This window comes from Streptopelia decaocto (assembly GCF_964273445.1).
Source record: "Streptopelia decaocto genome assembly, chromosome: 1".
NCBI classification, from domain to species: Eukaryota; Metazoa; Chordata; class Aves; order Columbiformes; family Columbidae; genus Streptopelia; species Streptopelia decaocto.
Genome location: NC_138663.1, coordinates 52538959 through 52552761, shown reverse-complemented (window position 1 = coordinate 52552761; position 13803 = coordinate 52538959). Strand labels below are relative to the sequence as shown.

Here is a 13803-nt window from a genome sequence, read left to right as displayed (position 1 = left end):
TTGCAGAACTTAAACTTCCTATAGATTTGAGAAAAAAAAAATCTGGAAAGAGACCTAAAGAACTAGCTATCCCTTTGGTAAGAGGTGTATGAAATCAAAAGTGCTTTCTTAACCTCACTATTGCAAAATGCCAAATGATGCAGGAGCCAATCACAAAATTAATCCAACACTCACACAAATGCTTTTTTTTTCTGCTTAATTACTGCCAATTAACAATGACAGATTCCAAATCTACAATCATATTTACCTATCTTTATTCGATAACTCAGCATCAAGTACTCTCATAAATTTCTATTTTTTAATGTATGATTTAAATAGCGCTTTTTATTAAACCTCTGTAATTACATCAAGAAGAGGTAAGAACTGACAGATTACAAAATGGAAATTAATTCCCAGAAGTGTAACTGTATGTCCTGGCATATGCATCACCAGTTGCCACCACTAACTTTGATGCTGATACGCAGTGCTGGTTTTATTCTGTTCCTCTGAAAAGAGTGCCACGGTGACTGTTAACACTGTGCAGTTTAAAGATTTAACTACTGTGGGAAATAAAAATTAATAAAAGGCAACAACATTTCTCAACAATACCAGTTGTACTGTTCTAACAGTGACACAGCCTTCCAGGTTGCAGATCAGATAATTGCTATGCAGGGTGTCTGCTAAACAGGCAAAAAAGCAGTGGGGAAACTAACTTAAAAAGACAAAATGTTGATTCAAGACCAAAATCAACCACTGACAAAAATATTTTTATAAAAAGATCCCAAATCAACATTCATGTTCTTTTGACACAAAAAAGTGATGTCTTCAAAAACCTGATTTTTATCTCTTTCCACATAACACCTATAAGGAAAAATGAAGGTATTTTTGTAAGGAAAATATGTATCGCATTGAAGTGAATGTATTGGGTCATCTGGGTCTAAAACATGAGAAAAAGAGCAATGCATAACGAAGTGTAGGGAATGAACAACAGGCTACAGGAGCATTTCAGAAAGTTATATTTAGATACATGTACAACTTTGTGCTCAAGTGATCCTTCAAAGCAAACTCCAAAATGGAGCTGCTTCCAGACCAAAATCAGATCAGCAGAGCAAGGGGCATTAGTGGGGTTGGAAGAGGAGTTATGTGAGTTCCCCCTTGCATGTGCTTACAGGTTTTGATTTTCTGGGTCAGCAAAGGAAGGATGGGTGAACCTGCCTTGAGTTCACAGGATGTAAAGGGATGTGACAAAGAGAAGGACGAAAGGCGGAAGGCTCCTGGCCAGAGAAGTGAGAATGGTCCTTTCCCAACCTGCCTTCAGCCGCTTCAAGTTGGCCTCCCCTCTGTTATCCCAACCAAAAAGTCATAATGATCCCCTCAAGTAAATTAATAGTAAAAGAGCATTACTCAGTCTAAACCAAATCATGCAAATTCCAACTACTTTAAAGACATCTTGTAAGCCTGCAAGTGAAATCCATGTTTGTTCTGCTTTTCATACAATTTAGTAACAAATGCCCCTGCCCTGAAAAAGTTTATGTGTTTGTTTATCTTCATTTACAGTAAAAATAGTTGCAGCGAAGTCATGATGGAGCTCAGATGGTGCATGAAGTCACCCTGATGCCTACAGGATTGTGGCTTTAATTGGGCAACCAAGCGCTACCAAGGGGAGGGACAGCAATCGTTTCAGATGTGTAGGTAACTTGACTCTGCATCACATACAGAAAGGAAACAGATTTGGTAAATAAGCTTGTAAGGCACAGCTGAGTAAAAGCCAGAACCAGAACAATCCTAAAAATCAGAAGGTGTGTTGTTTTTTGGTTTTTTTTTTAATATTTTTACTTTCTACTTCAACTTAAATGTTAATTAAAACTTACAGTATGACTTCAAATATGGGTGCATTTGACATTTCAGTTGTTCTGGTACCATATACTAAAATCTTCACATGCAACAGCATATTATTGTGTGTAGGTATGTATGAGTGTTTAAAAAGTCACCCATGTTTTGCAAGGAAAAACCTGCAAATAATTGCTTGGATCTTATCTTTATTAAGTGGGTGTTACCTTCATCTTGAAATTTCATCTTTCTAAAGCAAGTAAACATAATATAACTTTAATTCCTCAGCTGATATTTAATTGGTAGAGCGACATGTGTACAGTGAAAAAGGAATTGGAGCTGTAATAAAAAGTCCAGAACCATGCCCTTTGACACCATGTCCAAAAAAGGTGCTTTTTGCAAACTTGGATATAGTGGAAAAGTAAAAACATACAGGACTCCCACCATCACTTACTTATAAACATTCTGGTAAAGTACTTAAATGTGTGTCTTTTGTAATTCACTTGTTGCAAAATGTCCGTGTTCAACAGACACCCACAGCAGAATAATTCAGAAAAACCAACGATAAGTTATGTAATATCCTGGTAGGCGCTCTTTCAAATAGCAAATAAATGAGAAGGCAACAGTAGCTTGATCCATAAGATGGTTATTTTTGGATTTAAAGATTTCGAGTGTTGATACTGAAGCTAAAAGGTACCTCTTCCAGACATTCTCTTGGTCTAAGTATGGAGAATTCTAAGTCTCACAGGAATACAAAGAAAGATAAGAGCAGGAAAACAAAGTAACTCTTAGGACTTTTGCCCTGATGTTTCCATGACACGTATTATGTAGTGTGCAAAAGACCGGAAGAACAAGTCTGCTTTGTGATACCCTAGTTTTATGCAGGCAAAACCACTTCTGTTTTAAATTTGTCTTTTAGGAATCACTGCTGTATACTCCTCGATAGCTATTATAGACTGAAATTAACAATCTTGAAAAAAACGTGAAACATTTATTTTCCGTAATTATTATGAAACCCAGACTGTCTCCCATAATTTTATGAAAAATACATTTTAATACCTTTCATAAAGAGTTGGAATCTCAGTATCTCTAAGACAATAAATACCAGCCCTTTGAGATTACTGTAGAAAAGCCCAACAGTCGACACCAAAAACAAGCTAATGAACTGGAACTAAAAAGTTCTACCTAGCAGCTTGACTTACACTTTGAATTAAAAATCCTTAGGGCTGACTTTTGTGTCTGTGTAAGTCAATTAACAAAATGCATACAGAGAGACAGAGCAAACAGAGAGGAAAACACCTCTCTGAAAACAGTTACACCCAAACTTATATTTGTGAATTTAGGAAACATTTACTTGAGAACCTGGAAGATGCTCAGACTTTGCCTTTACTAAAGTTTGCTAGTGCTGACAACAACATATGCAGCAGATAACATTTAAGTATCGTTTATGTCAGCAACAGATAGAGGGGCCTATGTTTACGTTCAAACCTCAGTTTACAGTATCTGGAAACAAGTCATTAGGGATATAATTAACTTTAAGTACTTGAAGGTCACCAGAAGGGTGGCAAGCACAAGACAGGGCAGAGAAGTGGCCGCTGAATTGATCCAGTTAATTAAAAATTGCTTACTGGGGTCGTTGGAGTTTCACTAGTGAAAACAAGAGGCCTCTTCAGACTAGTCCGAAGGCTGGATGGCAGCCTCTAACTCCCAAAATGTGAGGAGAGGGACCCTCCGAAAAGATATCTCACTGAACAGAGGTTCAACATCTAGTATATACATTCAAAATAAACACATTTAGTGTGGCCTTCCAGGGAAACATGGCTTAATTGCTAGCGGGGGCACCAACCAACAGCACAAGCGGTCTCTTAACTAATAAGCAATTTCAGCTAAACCCAGCTGTTTTTTTCAAAAATCCATAGATGGTGGAATTTAAATTATTTCCATGAGAGTCTTAGCTGAATGATAACAGGAGCTGAAGACAGAAAAAGTGTCCCTGTGTTCATGTACCTGTGCAAGTTATCATTTGAAGAAACATTACATGAAAACCAAAATCAGTTTGGGTTTGTTTTTTAACTGAAGCAAAAAGAATATTTAAAAGCAAGGCAAGCAAAGCTAAACCTATCTGCATACACAATATATCAAGAGATAAAGTCACAGCTTGTATGTGATGCTTGAATTTTTAAGGTGTACTTCTCAACGATGTTAAAGACGGTGAAGAAAAGGCTTAGCCTTTCTCTTTTACATGTTAAATAATACAATAATATACAAATAATAATGCAAATAATACAAACTTGAAGCAAATACAATAGCATTAGAATAACATTGTGCTAAATTCTGTTGGGGCACACAGTATGCATATGCTCTGTGTCAGCAAGCAAGTTTCAAGGAAACTGTAGAGTCAGTTTAATACAAGTGAACAGCCAGTACCCAGCCGGCCCTCAAATCCTCTCTCATGGACACTCACACTGTCACACTCACTTTCAAACACGTTATTTGAAACCCATATCAATGTAATGACAAAAAGTCACAGAACATGCTCAGCACTGGTGAGGCTGCACCTCAAATCCCATGTTCAGTTTTGGGCCCCTCATCATAAGAAAGACATTGAGGTGTTGGAAAGAGTGCAGAGAAGGGCAACGAAGCTGGTGAGGGGTCTGGAGCACCAGTCTGATGAGGAGCAGCTGAGGGAACTGGGGCTGTTTAGCCTGGAGAAAAGGAGGCTGAGGGGACACCTTATCACTGTCTGCAACTACATGAAAGGAGGTTGTAGTAGTATGGAGGGTGTTGGTCTCTTCTCCCAAGTAACAAATGATAGGACAAGAGCAAACTGACTCAAGTTGTACCAGGAAAGGTTCAGACTGGATATCAGGAAAAATTTCTTCACTGAAAGCGTCAGGCATTGGAACAGGCTGCCCAGGGAAGTGGTGGAGTCACCATCCCTGCTGTGCAGATGTGGTTCTTAGGGACATGGTTTAGAGGTGGACTTGGCAGTGACAGGTTAATGGTTGCACTTGATGATCTTAAAGGTCTTTTTCAACCAAAATGATTCTATGATTTTTTGAAATATGTATTGTAACCCTCGTAAGCATATGGTGGAGAGGGTTAAAATGTTTGCCACATGGGGCTGGTGGCCGGCACATGTCACAAGGCACAGAGGAGCCCTGCTTGCCTGGGCAGGGACACCATGCTCCACACAACACAGGATCTCCTTGCCATCTTTAGTGTCAACATACCGATAATTTCACTTGTCCCCTTTCATTGCAGCTGAGATATTCCTGCAGTCGTCTTTTCTCCTAAATCTATGATTTACAGAGGAAAATGAAGGCTCCACATTTAATACTGGAGCCCAAACTGTGCAATTTTAATTGGGCCAAGAATACTTTCTCCTGCATAATTTTGAGACCGATGTAGAAGAAATCAAATGACTTGAAAAACAATTAAGTCAAACTCATAGGGATGTCTTATTCAGGCACGCTGCAAAACACCATCCCACGCTGTCAGTCACTGCTGTGCCTCAACCTTCTGCCTCTAAACATCTAGAATTTAATACAGACTGACATAAGAAGGCAGGCTTCTGTGATGGCATTTAAATTAAAATCAAATCATGATAAAACTGAGGCACTTTTAAGGTTATGTTTCTTTGCAAATTCCAGAAGATTCTCACTCACATCTCTCTCTCTTGGAAAAGAAATGCTACAGCACTTTCAAAATAGGAACGCTCCCCCCTATGAGCAGCATGATCAGCCAGCAGCCACACAAAACACCAAGTCAAATATGGTCCACTAGGCTTATTTGGTAAAACTGGAAAATTATTTCCCCTGAAATACATCAGTGATGATTTTAAGACAGCTGATATCAACAAGAAATCTGAGGTGAATTAATGATTTCCTCTTGCAGAACACAAGAGCTGAGAACTTCAGATAGCTAGAGACATCGAAAAAAAAAAAAAGCTAAAAAAATAGTTGATAAACAAATGGTCAAAAGATTTTAAGCAAATGGGAAGTGACATTTCTTTTTAATTTTCACGAGTCTAATCCCTATTCCAGCATACATGTTTTTCTAAATTGGGGACGAGTTTGAAAATACTTTTTTATTTCCTTCAATATGCAAGAGCTCCTTCAGATAGTAGGAAATTCAGCTTCTGATTCTCCCTTGTGAACCTGTTACGAAAGGCATCTTGGACAGACACACATCTTTGCTTCAAAATCGTCAAATACTCTCAACTATCAAAGTAGCATGCCACAGAGATGAGACAAAATTTTCCCCCTATGCAAACAGCACTTTCTATGAATTCTAAATACTGTACCTATATGAAAAACATATTTATGTTTACGAAGCCAACACTCCACAGTGTATCATCGTACCACTGAGCTCTGCATATAGTTGGCTGTCCCCAGCCTGCACTGCAACTTGCACGCCCAAGGAAGCCCAGTAACTAGAATCACAGCTGTTTTCCTTCTTAGTTTGCTGGAGCATAGAAGAAACAGCGTAGATAACAGTATCTGGTTAGTCTTAGCCCTCCTGTGTACAGAGAAACCTCTGAAACAAGCCAGAAAAAAGCTCCGGAAATATTTGTATGTAGGCAGCCACCTAAACATTAATGGTGCAAAGACAGAACAGGAAAAATTCCTACTTGGAGCATATAAAAAGCAACTAAGCCTTTATATTTTACCATATCCATATAGAGGAAAGACATATGAGAGGTGGCAGAATAATGTTTAGGTGTAAGTAAACAGTGACTGAGAAGAGGAAAGTGGGAAACATGAAGAACACTATATAGGGAAACATATGCTATAATCTATTTAGCAAAAAATAATAGGGGGAGAAAAAAAAACCCAGAGATCTGGAGCCTGGTAATGCCAGGATGAAAAGGACGGACAGAAGGAAGGAAGGAAGGAAGGAAAGAAAACAAAATGTATTTTTAAAGTGCATACCAAATATTAATTCTACTATGCACTTTGTGAACAAGTGTTTCTCTCTTTTACTTTGAAGTCTTTGAAAAATTAAGAAACAAATACTTTTTATGCTAGCTAGCAAATATATGCTGATTTTCAAGGTCAGGCATATGAGGTTTTATAGCAAATACTGTTGAAATTCATACAATTTCCTAAACAAAACAAAGCTAAAATAAATAAATAAATAAATAATCCTCGAAGAATTCATCAAGTTTTAAGGTACCAGACCAAAATATTTTGAAGTCCAACATTCTCAAAAAGTATCAGAAATTTCTAAACATTATGAAGTCCAAAAACGAAAATACATGTTATTATGCAACCACAGACAACACTTTTTTTTCCCCTCCCTAGAGACTGCTTTTATCTAAATCTGATTATCCTTCTTGTACCCTACAGTCCAAAAGTGAAGGTTGAGTTTGAAAAATATCTTGTTGCAGCTGCAGAGGTACACATGGTATAAAAAGCAACTCCAGCTCACGATTCTCCCTGTGCTCAGGTTGCTTTCCTACAGCAATCCTCCAAGCATTTGTGGTGATTTACAGAAGTGTCACCATGGTGAATACTTGGGATTGAGTTAAAAAGAAGAGGTAACAACAGGACGGAAGCAGAAAAGGAAGAGGAAGAAGAAAAACCATGCTGCTGCCCACCTTCCTCAGCTGACTCCTCACCAAAAAGAGCTGGTCACAGTACCAGCTCCCCATCCCTCCTGCCTTGTGCCAAGAGCAGCACTGCTAGAGTTGCCTACAGTTGTACCACAAATTCTGATTTTTTAACTGCTGCTTTCTATTTCAGTGGAAGTTTTGAGGCTGGACGTAATTTAACAACTTTATTTTCCTCCAACAGCAGTGTGTTGGCACTTACATCAGAAAAATTTAAACGAGGATCAATTCTTTTACTGTGCTTAAACAGATATTAGCATAGATACAATCACTGCATCACAGAACTTGTTTGTAATTATATTATGCAATAATAGAGTGACCAAATCTCTCTATGAAGCAACACTGCTATCACAGTGCAGCTTTTTGCATCATGCAGTAGGACTGAACTATGCCTGACCCCTCACTAGGTACCAGAAATCTGCAATTCATAGCAGTTGTTTATCTGTCCAGTCCACTCTGAACTTCCTTGAAAATACATTTCTTCCAAAATAAACTCTTACTTTTTATTCAAATTTGATAAGCAGTACCTCATCTGTAATCAAGAGGATTCAAGTAATTCCTTTTTAATACTTTTTTTTCTGTCATAGCTGCTGTTAATTAAAAAAAAAAAACAACATATTTTTGTGTCTTAGTATCTAAATTGCATCCAAATAACTCACTCTCATCAAGGCACAGCTGCCTTAGGTCGCTAGAGATACCACACTATTTACAGAGACTTCAGAAGAATTCAAGCAGCTTTTATACTGCCCCAGTCATGGATAAGACTAGAAAAATACAGATTAGGATCACTTGCACTGAAATGACGTAGTTTGGGATATCCAACAAAAGAGACAGCTGTAAGAAAGGATAAGTAGGCCATACGTTGCTTTAGTGTCATTAGGAAACTTAGTATATGTGGCAGAACAGGGTCAAACTCACAATAGAGGAAAAAGCTCAAAGAAAATAAAAACTGAGATGCACAAAGGTGACAACCTACATCAAACTCATGTTTTCTCCTAAAAAACAACACTCAAAACCAGCTTTATTGTGAATAAAATTATTTTTTTAAATCAGATAACTGAATAAATACTATATTCAGTATTTAATGGCACTAATAATTCCATAGATCTCATTGTCTAAGAAGAAACCATCACTTCCTCTCTCTAAACCAGCCATTTTGAACTAGTTGTTGAGGCCCTCACAAGTGCCAGGATGCCATACTTAGCAAGCACTTGCTCAACTCAAGACGTGGTGGCTCATGTATCTAGAGCTGCCCTCACATGTTCCTGTCATACCCAGAGAACGGGAGCCAATTGGTGGCAACAGGCAGTTCCAAGCCATCATCCCGATATGTTATGTTTCTCAGGAGTCAGCCCAAGCTCCAGGGGCTTCCATATATATCGTTCTTTGTATGTCTTCTTCTCCATACGTATCACTCTTCTGTATGTCTTATTCTCCGTATGTATCACTCAGATGCTCACACTTAACTTCAGAATTCTTAAATAAATTTTCCTCAGGATATCAATAAAATCAATGCTTCCAAAGCAGGATGTGTTTTTTTTCAGATATGAGCTGCACTTTTAAATTATTTTTCAGCCAAAAACGAGAGTGCTCTGAGCTTTACACTTTTCATTAGATCCAATGAACTGCTAAAGCATATTCAAAAAAAAAAAAAAAAAAAAGACACTTTCCACTAAATTGTATCCCTGAAGAAGATATTTCTGAACTTGCAGGTCTAGTAGTTTTACCTTCAAAAGAACAGAAACACAATATACTTACTAACAAATATTTAGGGTCATAAGTGGAGCTGTACACAATTGGAAGGAGGCAGCTACATACAGAGCACACCCTGTGCATCCTGGCGTGAGCAGCTCTTCTGGACTCCCTCCTCAGTTGAACAAACAGGTATCAAACCAGTTAGGTCCTATAATTCCCTCTAACCCATCAACCATATCTTACTGTGCATTTCTGCCAGCTGGTTTTTATCCAAACAGCAGATCACAGCTACACAGCAGAAAAGATTAAACTCTACCACATAATGACATTAATTTAAAAAGGGAATTTCACCATCAACCTAAACAACTTAATTAGTGTTTCATGCAACGAAACATGTTGAAAACAGCAGACTGCCCCAGTATGTCTTCACAAAAGAAAATGCCAACTGATATGAGCACACTGATCTTCTCCAAGTTTCTCCATTCCTTTCTCTAATGGAATTTAGCTTTATCCTTCCAGGTATCCAATAGAAGTTTGGAGGATAAACTTCTATGTTGCTGTTAAAGAATAAGCATCGCACTTTGATTTGGGGACGAGGGTGGGAAAAGACTACTATACTAGCATATTTTCTTTCCCATTAACTTTTTTCCCAATCTGTTCTTCCGGAAAGAAACATGGCAGGAAACAGAGGTGAACTAACTGTAACAATTTTCCAAAGCCTGCAGTGAGCTTTTCACAGCTCTCATCTTTACCAGTGTCAACTTGTAAGACATTAGTCATTCTTCTAGAAGAGCTGTTCTTTGGCTGGGAATAAATTTTTTTTCCTGCTTTTATTTTGCCGTTTAGCTTATTTTATAATATATCCTTGTGAAGTCCGCTTCTTATTTCCTGAGTTTGTTGTACCAAGTTTCATCTTTGGTCCTTTTTCCTTTTAATTCTACTCCTCCAGTTAACATTTCCTTGTGTCATTTAAAGTGACATCTTGAATCCTGACAAAAACACTCTATCACCTTGCAGCACCTCCATCAGACCAAACCCCCTAACAGTTTGCATAATCGATTTGCACGTAGTTTACATCAGACCGCCAACTTCACCTTGTCATTCAAAAATACAAACTTCTGATTATCTGTTCTGGAATGTATCACTAATAACATCATGTCACACTCAGTTAACACCATAACTAGGAACAAAGCTAAAGGAGACAGGAGCTATCCCTGACATTTTTATCAGTCTGCTTTGCCTAAATAACGTCTTGTTCCTCTAGGATTATAATGGCTTAGGGTTAAAAGAGCTTAGATTAAAAACACTCCAGTAAGTAATGACTGCAGATGATCAGCTTATTAAAATGTAGAGAGAAATGGATTAGAGACAACTGCTTTGAAACATATTTTGTGGCACCACTACCCTCAGATGTTGTGGAAGAACCAGCTGGTTCAGGCGCATGAGGTGGGAGATGAAGGAGAGGACTCCACCTCAGCACAGGCAGCTCTCCACAGCCAGCCTCCTGACCAGAGGCATAAGCTATGTCTAAAAAGCAGCCCCAACTTCTTTTTTATACCCTCACATCTATGCCAACTGCTTCTCACTGATCCAAGAGAGAATAAACCCTCCAACCCCTCCAAGGCTAACAGTTACACTAACAGTTCCCACACCATTGTGTGATCATTAGATAATGCAAGAGAGGGGGTAAGAACCTGTGGAGGAGAGAAAACCAAGGAATCAAGGGAATGACTGCCTGTTTCTGCAGCAGTCTCAAGTTAGATCCCATTAAGCATGTTGTGAAACTGCACTGAATTCCCTTCAGCAGCTGTTGCCAGATGCGCACTGATCCCTTCTTTCTACCAAGCGCAGGACTCGCTGCCACCCAGCACACACCGCAAGCCCCACAAGGCAATCAGAGCTCTAAGCAAACCCCCTATCACTGAACATCTATGTATTCAACTACAGGTACGCAGACCTCTCACTCCGTACACCAGACAATGATCACTCATTTAGTCTTAACAGACTGCTACTAAAATAGAGAGATCCTGGGACAGTGGCTTGCTGAGGTTTCAGCAAACTAGTTTGGCTGGGTTCACTTTCACGTGTCTGGCATCTGGAAAAACAGATGGGCATCAGCAGCAAGGCAGTGGGGACACACGAGCCCGTAAAGTCTTTTAAATATTAGGGGAAGGAGGGGATAAACATAGGAAACTTTGGGCAGGAAGGAAAGAGGGTGAGCTGGGTTTTAGAGCAGTGGAGTTGGTCAAGGTGCTGTTCTCTTCCCAAATGAACTGAGTGAGGAGGCTCTGAACTTCTGAAGTTATTCTCCTTCTAACTGCAATCATATGCTTTAGCCTTTAAAATCTGTAAAATAAGGAAGATGTATTTAGAAACTGTGTCAAGTCTTAGGGTCTGTATGTATAATTACGAGTATCAAACATGCCTCCCAAACAGGAAAGCAACCATACTGAATTAGATCAAACATCCACTTAACATCTAGCCTGTCTCCAAAAGTGGCACATCTTCAGAGAGAGTAAAAATGGGGCAAATACATGCTACTCTTCCTGTAATAGCTTTCCATTCTCTAATTATTTTCCTGGATTTTCTGAACCAGATCCCATCTGTATGTATATATTCTGCATTTGTATTTTTTCCACCCTCACTGGATTTCTCATCCCTTGAACCTGTGAGAAATTTTAGTATCTACAGCAACATTTGCCAAACTGTTATTTCAATGTAGTACCTACCACATGAAGGTATAAAACCCCTCTTCTCCCCCTCAGGAGACACCTCCCTCTCTCTCTTGTATTTTTTTTTTTTTTTTTTTTGTAAAAAAGTGTAACTGTCACTGACTTCTATGTTATTTTTGAAAAATGTTCTCCTTGCACTCACTGGAAGATGCACTGTCTTTCATTCCAGGGAAAATGAAAAAGCATTTGTATTTAAGTAATAAAACTGCATTGAAGCATCTAAATACTTGCAAACAAGCTTCAAAATACATCAACTACGCACTCACACCTAGGCATAGTACAAAATCCACAAGAAAATACATTACTTAGAAACTTTAACTCTTGATCAGAAAATAAATTTCTAGCATTTCAGGTTTATTTTACATTAATCTGGTACAATACAAAGCAGAGAGAAATAAAAAAGTAAGCACTTTAAAATCCTGTTTCTTAAATGCCACCTTGCACTATTTTTCCTCCTCTATTAGATTCTTTCATTCTAAAAAGGAATTTGTTTATTCCCTTATATTGAAGTAATACACAAGATTTTAGACTGTAGATCTATCAAATAAAAAATGCATTACGTACACCTGAATAGTCTTCTAAGAGTTTTACAAAGGTAAATTTAAGGGTCCTACCCATTAAAAACCACCTTAAAGAATGCACACAAAATTTCTGTCGAAGTCCTCCTGCATTAAAGCTTGTTTCCACATAACTACAATTTTTCAAAGCATTTGATGCTGACTTTTTAATTCATACTAATGTACTGGAGAAACAAAGGCTCCTTTGTGTAAAGCTTTCTGTATAAGAAAAAAAAGGAGAACAAGAGAAAAAGAGAACATGCTATACAAAATCTACCTGTTTTGGCAATTTTCAAGAATTCTAATTTAAATCATGTTCATGTTACAATTACTTGTAAGCTAATTCACATGATCATAAACTAGATGAACACTAACTTAAGTAGGCAATTCTAAAATTAAACTATTCAAAGAATTTCCAGTAAGCTGAAGCTCTCCCAGGATTTACACATCTCAGAAACAAGAAGATCAGTTGCCCTCCATGGCAGAGTTTTTGCTTCTACAGCACAACTCTCCATCTGCAACCATCTGACACTCTAATTCCCACTAAGCTAAGTTTCTTCGCTGTATTTAGCTTGAAGTGGGCTTCTACAACACTAACATTTCTTAAACTGGAGGATGCATTTTTTACAGGAGATGCGATTAACATTCACAAGAAGGTGGCTTTTCCAAAGGCACAGAAAACTAAAATGGGACAGGAGCTACTGCTGGGAGAGGATGCCACAGGACTGGTTAACACAGCGCAGGATGACAGGGACAAGGAATACAGCTGCGGTGAGAGGCCCACTGGCCAGACAGCGCAGTTAGAGAAAGCAAAATAAAAACCCTAATGAGTGGGGCCATGCCACAAATTCATTTGGCCAATTAACACGGGATCAGGCCCAAAACATAGCTGAAGTGGTGGCTTCTGGATATATCAAGAGTTTTTTTTGAGAAGCTCCTACCACCTACATGTCATCCTTTACTTCTCCCTGATCTTGGGTGCACTCAGGAACATCTGAGGAGTCGCAGGTGCTACTTAAGAAGAACATGTACATTATAGAGCAAGAGAGAGAGAGAGAATGCGGTGTTCAGTGAAAGCACAGCGACATGGCAAGGATCCTGCATTCACCGCATAGGCATCATTCCATATTAACCCGGAGTGACTCCCAGCCATTCCCATTTACTGTACATAATAGGAAATGGGTGTTAGTAGCAAATGGATGGAACACATAGAAAGAACAGCTGAACTGTGAGACTGCTTCTGTACTGATTCCATTATAAAAGCAATCTGAACAGAAACCTTTCTCAGTCTATAACAAAGTACATTAATCACTTCAAATATAATTCTATGGAAGTCAAATGAGCATCAGGAGAAGGAAAACTATGATAAAGATTATACTACAGAGGGTTTTTTTTT

General features: G+C 38.4%; 1 protein-coding gene across 8 annotated transcripts in view; it reads right to left on the bottom strand.

Moving 5' to 3' along the window:
• The window catches only part of PPP1R12A (protein phosphatase 1 regulatory subunit 12A), a 116392-nt gene that overhangs the window by 56168 nt on the left and 46421 nt on the right, over window positions 1-13803 (bottom strand). The window lies entirely within an intron of this gene.